The 10,686-nt window shown below is 33.8% G+C and overlaps 1 non-coding gene across 1 annotated transcript; it reads left to right on the forward strand.

Moving 5' to 3' along the window:
• Positions 1-528: 528 nt before the first annotated feature.
• LOC128593269 (small nucleolar RNA SNORA2/SNORA34 family) lies at positions 529-665 on the forward strand. The gene has a single exon (XR_008382307.1). It is a non-coding gene; the product is annotated as a small nucleolar RNA SNORA2/SNORA34 family (small nucleolar RNA).
• The last annotated feature ends 10,021 nt before the right edge of the window (positions 666-10,686 follow it).

Consider the following 10,686-nt stretch of genomic DNA (forward strand, 5'->3'; position numbering starts at 1 on the left):
CCTGCCAGTCCCCATATATGTTACCACCCTAGCCTATGAGCTATGGGTGCCTAGCCCTTATTGTTATTTTTAATGCAATTTTCTGTACTTGTTACTCTGTTACTCTCAAATCCCTACATTCTATGCATATTATATTACATATGCAGTCATTAACTGTTTTCAACATTGTTTACTGTTACTTTTAATAAGACCTTGAAAGAAAGAGGAAATATCATATATTTTAAGACATTGAAATGGAATCAGAAGTTCAAGTGTTTTTTCATAAAGGCTTGCTAATTTTACTAATCTCTCTATTGAACATGCCCACCCAGTGCAATGATTCAGCACTCTTGGGTCCCAGAGGTCTTCTTCAGTTAGCATTGACTCTAGTTTTTCCTCTCATCTGCTTACACATAACTATAATTATAAATCCCACAGACTTCTGCTTTTAAGCCTCTTAGATTTTCTCATCTGGTTTATTTCACCATGTCTATCTAGTTCAGATTTGTATAAAATACATATAATGATAAAAAATTAAAACCATTTTCGTTGACCCTGAATCAAGGCCAGCAGTTTGCTGAAGCTGTTGGTTTCAAGCAGGAGCCTAAAGAATTATCTTTCTATGGTCTGTTGGCCATTTCAGAACTTTGGAAATGTAATGGTCAATTCATTAGAAAGAAACAGTATGAGTCATTGGTGATAGATGTAGGCTAGTGTGATTTGTAGTCTTAATACTGTCGGGTTCCAAAATACCCATAAAATATTACTATATTTATCTCACAAGGATATTTAAGTTATTTGTTAGAATTATAATGCTGTTAAATCTTTTTTTATTTTTATTTTATTTTATTTTTATTGTTAAATCATAGCTGTGTACATTAGTGCAATCGCCTGTACCCATTCTAAGATGCACCATAGATGTGGCCCCACCTTTTACCCTCCCTCCATCAAAACCTCCCCCCTCCCTTCCCCTTCCTTGGCCCTTTCCCCATAGTCTTGTGCTATAGTTGGGTTATAGCCTTCATGTGAAAGCTATAATTTAGCTTCATAGTAGGGCCGAGTACATTGGATACTTTTTCTTCCATTCCTGAGATACTTTGCTAAGAAGAATATGTTCCAGCTCTATCCATGTAAACATGAAAGAGGTAAAGTCTCCATCTTTCTTTAAGGCTGCATAATATTCCATGGTATACATGTATCACAATTATAATGCTGTTAAATCTTAATTACAGCTCCCCAAAATGACTGTGGGTTTTACCCAAAGTAAAAAGATAATTCTACAGTAAAAAAAAAAAAAATTAAAACCATTTCACATCAGAGATATCCCTTATTTGAAGATAACTGTGTCCAATTGTATTCTGTAATATGACCAAAAATATATGATAAATGGATATTTCACAAGATCTTGTTCATCAACTGACTTTAACTAAACAGTTGATTTCAAACAAGTATGAACCATACACATAATCAGTATGACGAAATCAGATGGGTACTACATTCATTATACCAAAAATGTACACAACTCTCATAATTTATAACTGTAAACTTGGTCATTACCAGCAATAATGTCTCCATTTGGGGAATATTTTTGTCTATGATTAAATGAAATGTCACCTTTTAGCTTGTAAAGGGGATGGGCTATAACTGTGCCATGATCTGTACTTATCAATGAGTTATGTCCCAGTATTTTAGAATCCATTAGAATAATTTAGGAGTAAAGGAAACCACAGTTGTAAAAGTCTTCAGAACAAGGCTGCATTTAAATACCACTCACTGTCATATGAACCTCACTTATTGGACTTACATTCCTTTTCTTGCTTAACATATGCCATCAGCTATCAAACCACTTTTCTCAGAGCACCAATAAACACCACTTAGTGCAGAAGTGAAGGTGGGAAGAAAGAAAGAAGTATATAGTCTGTGCAAGTGGGCAGATTAGTTGTGAAACTGCATTTTCATTTCTGTTACATTTGCATACAAATCGATCTGGAAATCCGTCAGCTGACTCCATTAATGAGGTAAAGAAGGACATGGAGACTTAATCAGACCCTACTGCAGCATCTTTTTTGGGGGGAGGAGGGGGCGTTAAATGTCTGAGGATGAAAATTACAAAATGCCAAATCTTGCTTTCTATTGCTTTTCCTTTCTTTCTAGAATAACTTCTACCATAAGATCATAATTAAATGTCATTTAGAAATTCTTTCATTTTTCATTTTTGCCTTGTCACTTTAATTGAACTTTGAGACATAACTGGCATGTGGTAGAATTTGGAATGACACTATAACATTAATGCATTATTTCAGAAACTGGAGCAAAATCCGAGTCTTTGAATTGGGATTCTTGCTGAGGAAATAGAGGGTAACTAGAATACATTAAATGTTCTCAGCCTTCTCTATCTTTGTTTCTATGCCTTCCTGTCACAGACATCCCGTATTTGAAGATACCATGTCATATCATTTTCTGTAATATGACAATTAAAAAATCACATTACATAATTTTCTTATTAGGTAAGGATTTGAAATATTGCATTTTGTAGTTCAAACCTTTCTTAAATTCCTTAGCACATATTTGCATAATGTACAATAGAAATGAGTGAACAAAAAACTTTGGTAAATATTCCCCACACAGCATATATTAAGTTTTTCCTTTTGACCCTATGGCTTCTCCATTAATCCCAGGTCAGGTGTGTGTTTTTTCCCCTAAAATATTGATAATACAATTTACTTCATCTCTAACAAAATTTCCTTCTATGGATATTACAGTGAATGTTTGATAAAATGTAATCTGCCTTTAGCAGTCCTCACTGATTTCTGAACACAGGTGATACTGTTGGATAAGACCTGGAGGCCAGATAAATGCATCCTCAGCCAGTAGTATCGATGGTTTCTCCCTATTCAGCTGTGACTTGAAGACACTTTGTAAATATAAGGTTTATACACTGGAGTTTGAACACAGAGATGCTATCTGAATCTGGTTGCCCATAAAAACTAAGTACTAGGAATGTTTTATGGACATTTCATTAATTTTTGAAAAAGTTTTTCAATTTATAGGTATTCAAACCATGTTTCTTAATTTATATCAGTAGCCAAGGATACCACATTATTCCTTAATTAGTTTCTTATTTCTTCAAAACTTATAATTGAATTCAATTATAATTAAATAAAAATTTGGTGTCTTGTTATGTATAATTGTGATTCTACTAGAAATACTTGAAATGTATTTGGATGAGAGTAGTCTAATAGTGATAAAGATCTCATCAACAGTCCTTATACAGACAACCTATGTTTTCCATCCAATATTTTCTATCCAGTATTTTTTTTCTAAACTTCTCAAGGCTAGAGCTGCTTGAGAATTTTTTGTGGTCTGTTTCACATATATTTTAATGTAATAAAATATTATTGATGTTTTAATGAAATATTATTATGTTTTATTAAATATTTTATTAAAAGTACATGATAAATTATTTATTTATGTGATCAGAGCTCCAGTTGTGGGTAACATGAAATAATGTGCTACTAATATAAACAACAGGGAAGAAATAGAAACTTGTGTATAAAGCTATCTGTCCCACAGAATCCCAAGTAATGGACATGAATAGTCATTAAAACTCAGTCTAGAACAGTGTTACACCATGTAACGATAGTCTTGAATTCTCCTTCAATCTGAATTTTAACCATTATGAGAAAAGGACAAATCACAATCTAATTATGTTTTCAAAGATTCGTAAATTAATCTCATGGCTGTTAAGACTGGCCAATGGATGTACAATGCTCATGTGGGCAGTGGCTCTTAAGGTTGCACACTATGCAATAGGCACAACCATGTGTGGCACCCTGGGCACGATGGCACCATCTTTCTTTGGGGAAAACTTTATAGTTAGCCCTTGCAGATTGTTCTCTACCTTTTGGTCTTGGTTGAGGAGGCTGACAGTGATACATACCATTATTCAAGGTTGCATGCTCTCTGGTCTCCAAAGCAAGGAATTAACAAGAGACTGTGGGGCTAAGGTGGAGAATCAGGGAGCTTGATCTCTGTAGGTTTTTTCCTGATGGGTCACTGTTTTCTCAGCAGTTTTGCTCATTCACTCCAGCTCCCTGGATTCTAATAATACTTCTCTTACTCGTGCCTTTAAGTTTAGCAACACTGATAGTCCTTCCTGTGTCTACATCTTTGGGACCTTATGATCTCTTGGCTGACAGTATTCTCTGCTATGACCCAGACTTGTATATCTTATTTTGAACCCGATATCTTGGTGAAAACTTGTTCACAGAAGAATTTCTTTGGGAAATCATGTGATAAATAGGTTCTTTGTTAAATATTTTGTCAATACAATGGCTGCTTTTGTGAAAGGTGTCACTGCCAGATAAATTATGAATCCAGGTGAGCAAGCTCAGCTCTGTGCTCTCTACCGTCTTTTGTGTCCATGGTGGAGACATCTGTCTAATCTGCGCTCCTTATTGCTGAGTTAGGATATGACCTTAGAATATTTACTAGCAAAGTGCTCTAGGCAGTCTCTATGAATCAACAGTCTGAGGTCTGCAATTTCTGAGATGCCTTCACCCCAGAACTGTGACCTAAGACCTTTTGTTTTTAAATCCAGTATCCACATTCTTCAGTGGGAATGTTTTGGTCTGTTTTCACTGGTCACTGCACACAGTATAACCAACCCAACCTTCAATCATTTTGTGCAACAACTTCTCTTCTAATACACCATTCTTCCTGCCTTTTATCCAAACCTTCCTTCACTCACCTTTCAAACTCTTTCACAGAGCTATCTGGATGTCTTTATTTTTAACAAGTATATCTCCTGTATCTTCAACCTCATTTGTGTTTATTCCACCTTTTACTTTAATGAAGATATAATCTTCCTTTTTTTATTTTCTTTCTTTAATTTTTTTTGAGTTACTACTTATCTCAAATACTTGCTAAGTGTGTGTATACATGTATGTATATATGTGGGGGGGCTGACAAATCAAAAATTCATTCTAGAAAAATTGCTACATACCTCATTGCTAAATATCACTATGGTCACCTTCAAAGTACTCTCCATTGGAAGCTATGCACATCAGACCTGTCATCATAAAGCACACAAAAACATGCAACAACAATAATGAATGTCACTCAGCAAGATACGTCCACATGTCAACACAAACACAGCTGTGAGATGGTAATACATCCCAAGGTCAGGAAACCTTACCAAGCTGTTTGTACAATTTTGCATCATGGAAAGTTCATGAATTTAATTGTCAGACTGTGTATGACAGTTCTGTCATTCCAGAAAAAAAGGGTTCCACAATTACTTTGAAGAGTGGATTAGTTGCTATTATCACTTCATAGTTCCCCAAAGGGAGTACTTTAAAGGACACACACACACACACACACACACACACTTATTCTCATCCTCGTGATGCCTGCTGTTAAAGACAAATTTCTTTTAAACCATGGTCTCTCCCAGACCTTTCATATTATTCTCTGAATTATATTTGTAATGTAACTGAATTACATTAACTCAGTTCGGTGTGGTTGAGAGAAATAAATAAGTAGATAAAATGTACTCAAAATGTACTAGGTCACAGTGAACCTACAATACATATTATTGCCGTTATTGTTAATCCTTCCTTATCATTACTATCTCCACACCCTCAAAGCCAGATCCTAGACCTTATAATCACTTCAAACTGATGAACCTATAAATATCACCAACTCAACTACTTTATCTTCTTGGCTTGCTTGTTCAGTGCTGTCCCTATGACTTCATTCAGCTTTATGGAGTTTTCCAGTCACTGACACCATTATTTTACCTCATTAATTCTCAGAAGATAAGACCTATCTTCAATTCTAAGCATACATGGATTAAATTCTTAAGTGCATCATTTCAAAGACACCCTTGCTAATATCCCAAATTACCTTACAAAAACACTCTTGCCAATGTCTCAAATTACCTTCATCCCCCTCTTTTTGCTTGTACAAAGACAAAAGTTCTGAAAGGGTCCAAATAGAATGGACCTAAATGGAACCAAATCTAGCCAGCTCTTCCCTCCAGCACCTGAGAACTATTGAGTGTAGTTAACCAAAAAAAAAAAAAAAAAAAAAAAAAGGCAGATTGGTTCAGCTATTAACTAATAACCCCCAACTTCTATCAGGCCCTACCAATGACTGACCTTCCTACATCATCAAAATAGAAGTCCTGTCACCTTCCAAACCTACGGAATCTACTGCCATCCTTTTATCTCCCCTGCTATCGCAAGATAGGAGGAGCAGCTCATAACACCTTAGGCCGATTTCTGTGGGTATCTTGTGACCATCCATCACACGTCTAGATAGTGCACCAACTTCCAACTCTTGGTTTACTGCCTATCAAAAATCAGACAGTCGAGGCAGTGCCTGTGGCTCAAAGGAGTAGGGCCCCGGCTCCATATGCTAGATGTGGTGGGTTCAAACCCAGCCCCCACCAAAAATTGCCAAAGGAAAAAAAAAAAAAAACAGTCAAAAAATAATGGCAGAATTAATAATTTAATTTCAAAATAGCCATCATGATCTTCTTGTACATATATTACCTAATTTTATGGCATTTGGAATTTTAACACATCTGAAGTTTATTTAGTGACATGTTTGGCAGGGGCCCAGCTAGTTTTTTCAAAATAGAAAATATTTCTAATATAATTTTCTAATTAACCATTGAAACCTGGTTATCTGTATAACATGATGTACATGTTATCTGTATAACATTCTACATGTTCGTATATTATTAGGTCTATTCATGTTATCTGTATAACATTCTACATGTTCGTATATTATTAGGTGTATTCATTGATGTTGTAAACTTTCCATAGCAACCCTTTTATCTGTCTACTTACCTTAAAGAAGATATTCTTGTTTCAACATTTTATTATGTGAGTGAATACCACACTAACAATCTCTAAATTAAAAGAATGATAATACCACTTGCAAAATTTTATTGTGGCAACTCGATAAAGTCTCATAAACATGGATTTTTACTTTTTTTCCCCTCAGGTCTTCCTTTTTGGTGATATCCTTCTGACACAGACTCTCATTGGAAATAACAAAGGTCTGTGTTTTTTATGACTCACTTCTTTCCTCAATATAGTTGCTTTTGTTGGATTTTAAGCTTTTTTTTTTTAGACTTATGATGTGTAAAAGAGCACATAAATTATCAAATATGAAGTAAACAATCAATAATTATCTATCATAATACAAAGGAAATGTATCATAGTTAAACAGAGGAAAATTTTATGCTACTTATATAAAAGGAAAACTTCTTAAAGAGTATAATTACCCAGCCCACTGACTAGCATATAATGAGTGCTAAAGCTGTATTTATTACATTAACGTTTTAAAATTCTATATTTAATACATAATTCCACGCTTTCTATTAATATACGTCTTACTGCTTTTCTATCTACTACATTTTCCACTTGTATGATGCCTAGACTCTGTCAGGAGCTCAATAAATGTCAAATACATGAATATTCTACAAAGACTGCTTTGACATGTTAAATAGAAGCCCACAGCCAAGGTGAAGTTACCCATGTATCCCAGGAAATCATCATGAGCCATAGGGTTCACATAATGTGAGAGAAATATAAGGTATGATACCAAAAAAAGTTCTATTCTGACAAAAAAAAGAACTGTGTGCTATAGATTTATAAGAGAGGAAAATACATTGGTGAGGCCTAGCAAGTAATCATAGTACACAATCTTACAGATTTCATTCTGGAAGAAGTGAAAATTTTATTTATTTTTTCCTCAATTTTTTCTTAAGATAATTAAATAGCAAGAGCGTTTAAAAACAAAGGTGTTAAATGGTTTGTTAAATTATGAAGAACAGATAAAGGTATAAATATCTGTTGCTATTACATTGGTCTGTTAAACACTGACACATGAGTATAGCATGAGAGAATAGTAGGATCTTTCTGTATACTTTTATATGTACTTTTATACTTCAAGGCACGTAAGTTTATATGCCTGGAAGAGTTAAACTACATGAGTGAGACTAGAAAAATTAAAAGCCTGACTATACAAAGAAAGGATAATGTTTGACATGGTTGAACTGATTGCAACAAACTATTGATGACCAAATTCTTGCCATGAGAAATGGAAATGGGCAACAACCAAATCAGGTTTGTCACTGATTTGGTTTGTCACAAACTACCTTTGTCAGTGATTCTCTGGTGTTTTCCATAAAAATGGGGGTCCTAACATTCTTTTTCTGTCCTTGAGACAGGCAGAAATTTATAATAGAACAGATTCACCCTGAGAATATAGCCTAAAGTCAGTAGACATTAAAAACATACAACAAATTTCTCTACTTCAAGTTCCATGTTTACAAAGTCTTTGTCTAAAAATCATTTGATTTCCCTTATAAATTATTTTTCAAGCAGATGATAATGCATTAAACAAGTTGACATATTTCCTTGGTATATTTGCAAGATTTCTTTGCAAATTAATCCATGTTCAATAAGATTTATATATTCATTTTGACTTACAAGCATTAACTTTATAGTCTAATTTTTTTTCTTTTTAAATAAATATTTCTCCAGGAGTAAAGTAAATTATGGAACACTTTAAAAACAATTTTCTTGGTCTAAAAAGACTCAAAATGATATTAAATTCATGGAGACAATACAATATTATGACTACTTGTGTGGTAACACTATCCTACTTTTTTTTCCAAATATTACCATTATATATATGTTTAAGTTGTTCATAAATATATTGTGTTTCACACAGTATGTGTGACTTTTCCCTATTAAATGTTTGCCTTAAAATGGATAATGTTAATAGTCAATAACTGTTTATATTATTGGAAAATCTTGATAAAATTTAAAATTTAACAAGAAAAACCATAAAATGTATGGGAAATTTTAAAACAAGCAAACTACCCCAAACTTATAGGATACAAATGACATAAAAATTCAAATTATGATATCCCAAAAGAATATATATATAAGGCAAGAGAAAGAAATAAAGGCCATCCACGTCACTAAAGATGAGGCCAAATTATTCCTAGTTTCAGATCTTATATCTAGAAACCCTAATTATTCCTATTTTCAGATCTTATATCTAGAAATAGTAACTACTATTAACAAGTGATGCATGAAAAATGCCTATTCTTGGTTAAGTTTTACATATTACACAAATAGATATATTAAACACTTTCTTTTTTATTTTTTGAGACAGAGTCTCACTTTTTGTCCCCAATAGAGTGCCATGGCATCATAGCTTATTACAACCTCAAATCGTTGGGTACAAATGATCCTCTTGCTTCAGCCTCTCAACTAGTTGGGGTTACATGCTCCCACCATAACACCTGCTAGTTTTTCTCTTTTTAGAAGAGATGGCGTTTTGCTCTTGCTCAGGCTGCTTTCAAACTCCTGAATTCAAGCAATCCAGCCACCTCAGTCTCCCAGAATGCAAAGATTATAGGCGTGAGCTACCATGCCTGGCCTACTAAACAAGTTTTTAATAAGTAAAACATAACCGATTTTTGTTTTTTTAACCCAACCTATTGGAAAACAAGTTAGCCTGTATAGAGATTGTTAAATAAAAATCACTTCACAGAAATAATGATGTGGCAATTTTAAAACATAGGTGCAAATTCTTTGATACTTCTCCCCTTGTCCCATCAATCTGGGTGAGAGAGAGACCAATTAAGTGTAACAGAAATAGCACTAGGCAGTTTTCAAGAATAGGTTGGAGGAAGCCTTGAACCTTCTACCTTGACGTTTTTGTGGGCTACTTTCCAAAAGGTCTCTCCCTGGGTGCTTCCTTACAGAATCCACTGATCTTGCTATGAACCTCATGAAAGGACTTGTGTAGTTACTCTCATTGGCTAATCTAGCTATTTCAGCCTTCAGGTCATCCCATCAGATATAAGTGATGTCACTGAGAAAACACCAGATGTTAAATTTTCCCAGCTGAGCCCTCAGATGCAGAAAAGCAGAGACAAGCCATATCAGCATTATTTTATATAAATTCTTCACAAGTATAAAAAATTGATTTTCAATAACTAATTTATTGAAATTGGGTTCTTTCCCATAGAAATGAGTTTAGGGTTGTTTCCTATAGAACTTTATCCAAAATAGATAACAATGACAACAATTGGAAGAGTTCTTTTGGCTTATATGAGTCAGAGAATCTTCTAGTTGTGTTAGTTAAAATACTTTATTCCTCAAACCATGGATGGGAAACTGTGAAATCATTCAAGATTTGCAATTAAAAGTTCTATTACTGAGACTTCTCATTTTGAGATGAAGGCCTATGAAGAACATGTGAGTCTCATTCTCAATTTAATATTGAAGATAACTAAGGTACAAGGGGATTAAGTAATTTGGCCAAAGTTACTAATCAAGTACATATTTTTTAAAAAAGGCTTTGTTTCTGTTTTTGTTCCCTGAATAAAAACCAACTAAGTTTTTCATGATATTATCTTTTAAATAATACTTTATTGGTTAAGAAAATTCTATATATGCATATGTATATAAATATATATGTCATTTTCTTTGCATTTAAGAAGCAAATTTTAATATTGTATGCTGTTACTGCATATATTTTTACACAATCAAGTTTATCTAAAGGCTTTCATCTGCTAAGAGACTAAGGGTATATCACTTTTACTTCGCCTTAATTGCTAAATAATGGAAGCAATCCCCCTATTAATAACAAGACAAAGATGTCCACTGTTAC

Source organism: Nycticebus coucang, chromosome 1, assembly GCF_027406575.1.
Source record: "Nycticebus coucang isolate mNycCou1 chromosome 1, mNycCou1.pri, whole genome shotgun sequence".
Taxonomy (NCBI): Eukaryota; Metazoa; Chordata; class Mammalia; order Primates; family Lorisidae; genus Nycticebus; species Nycticebus coucang.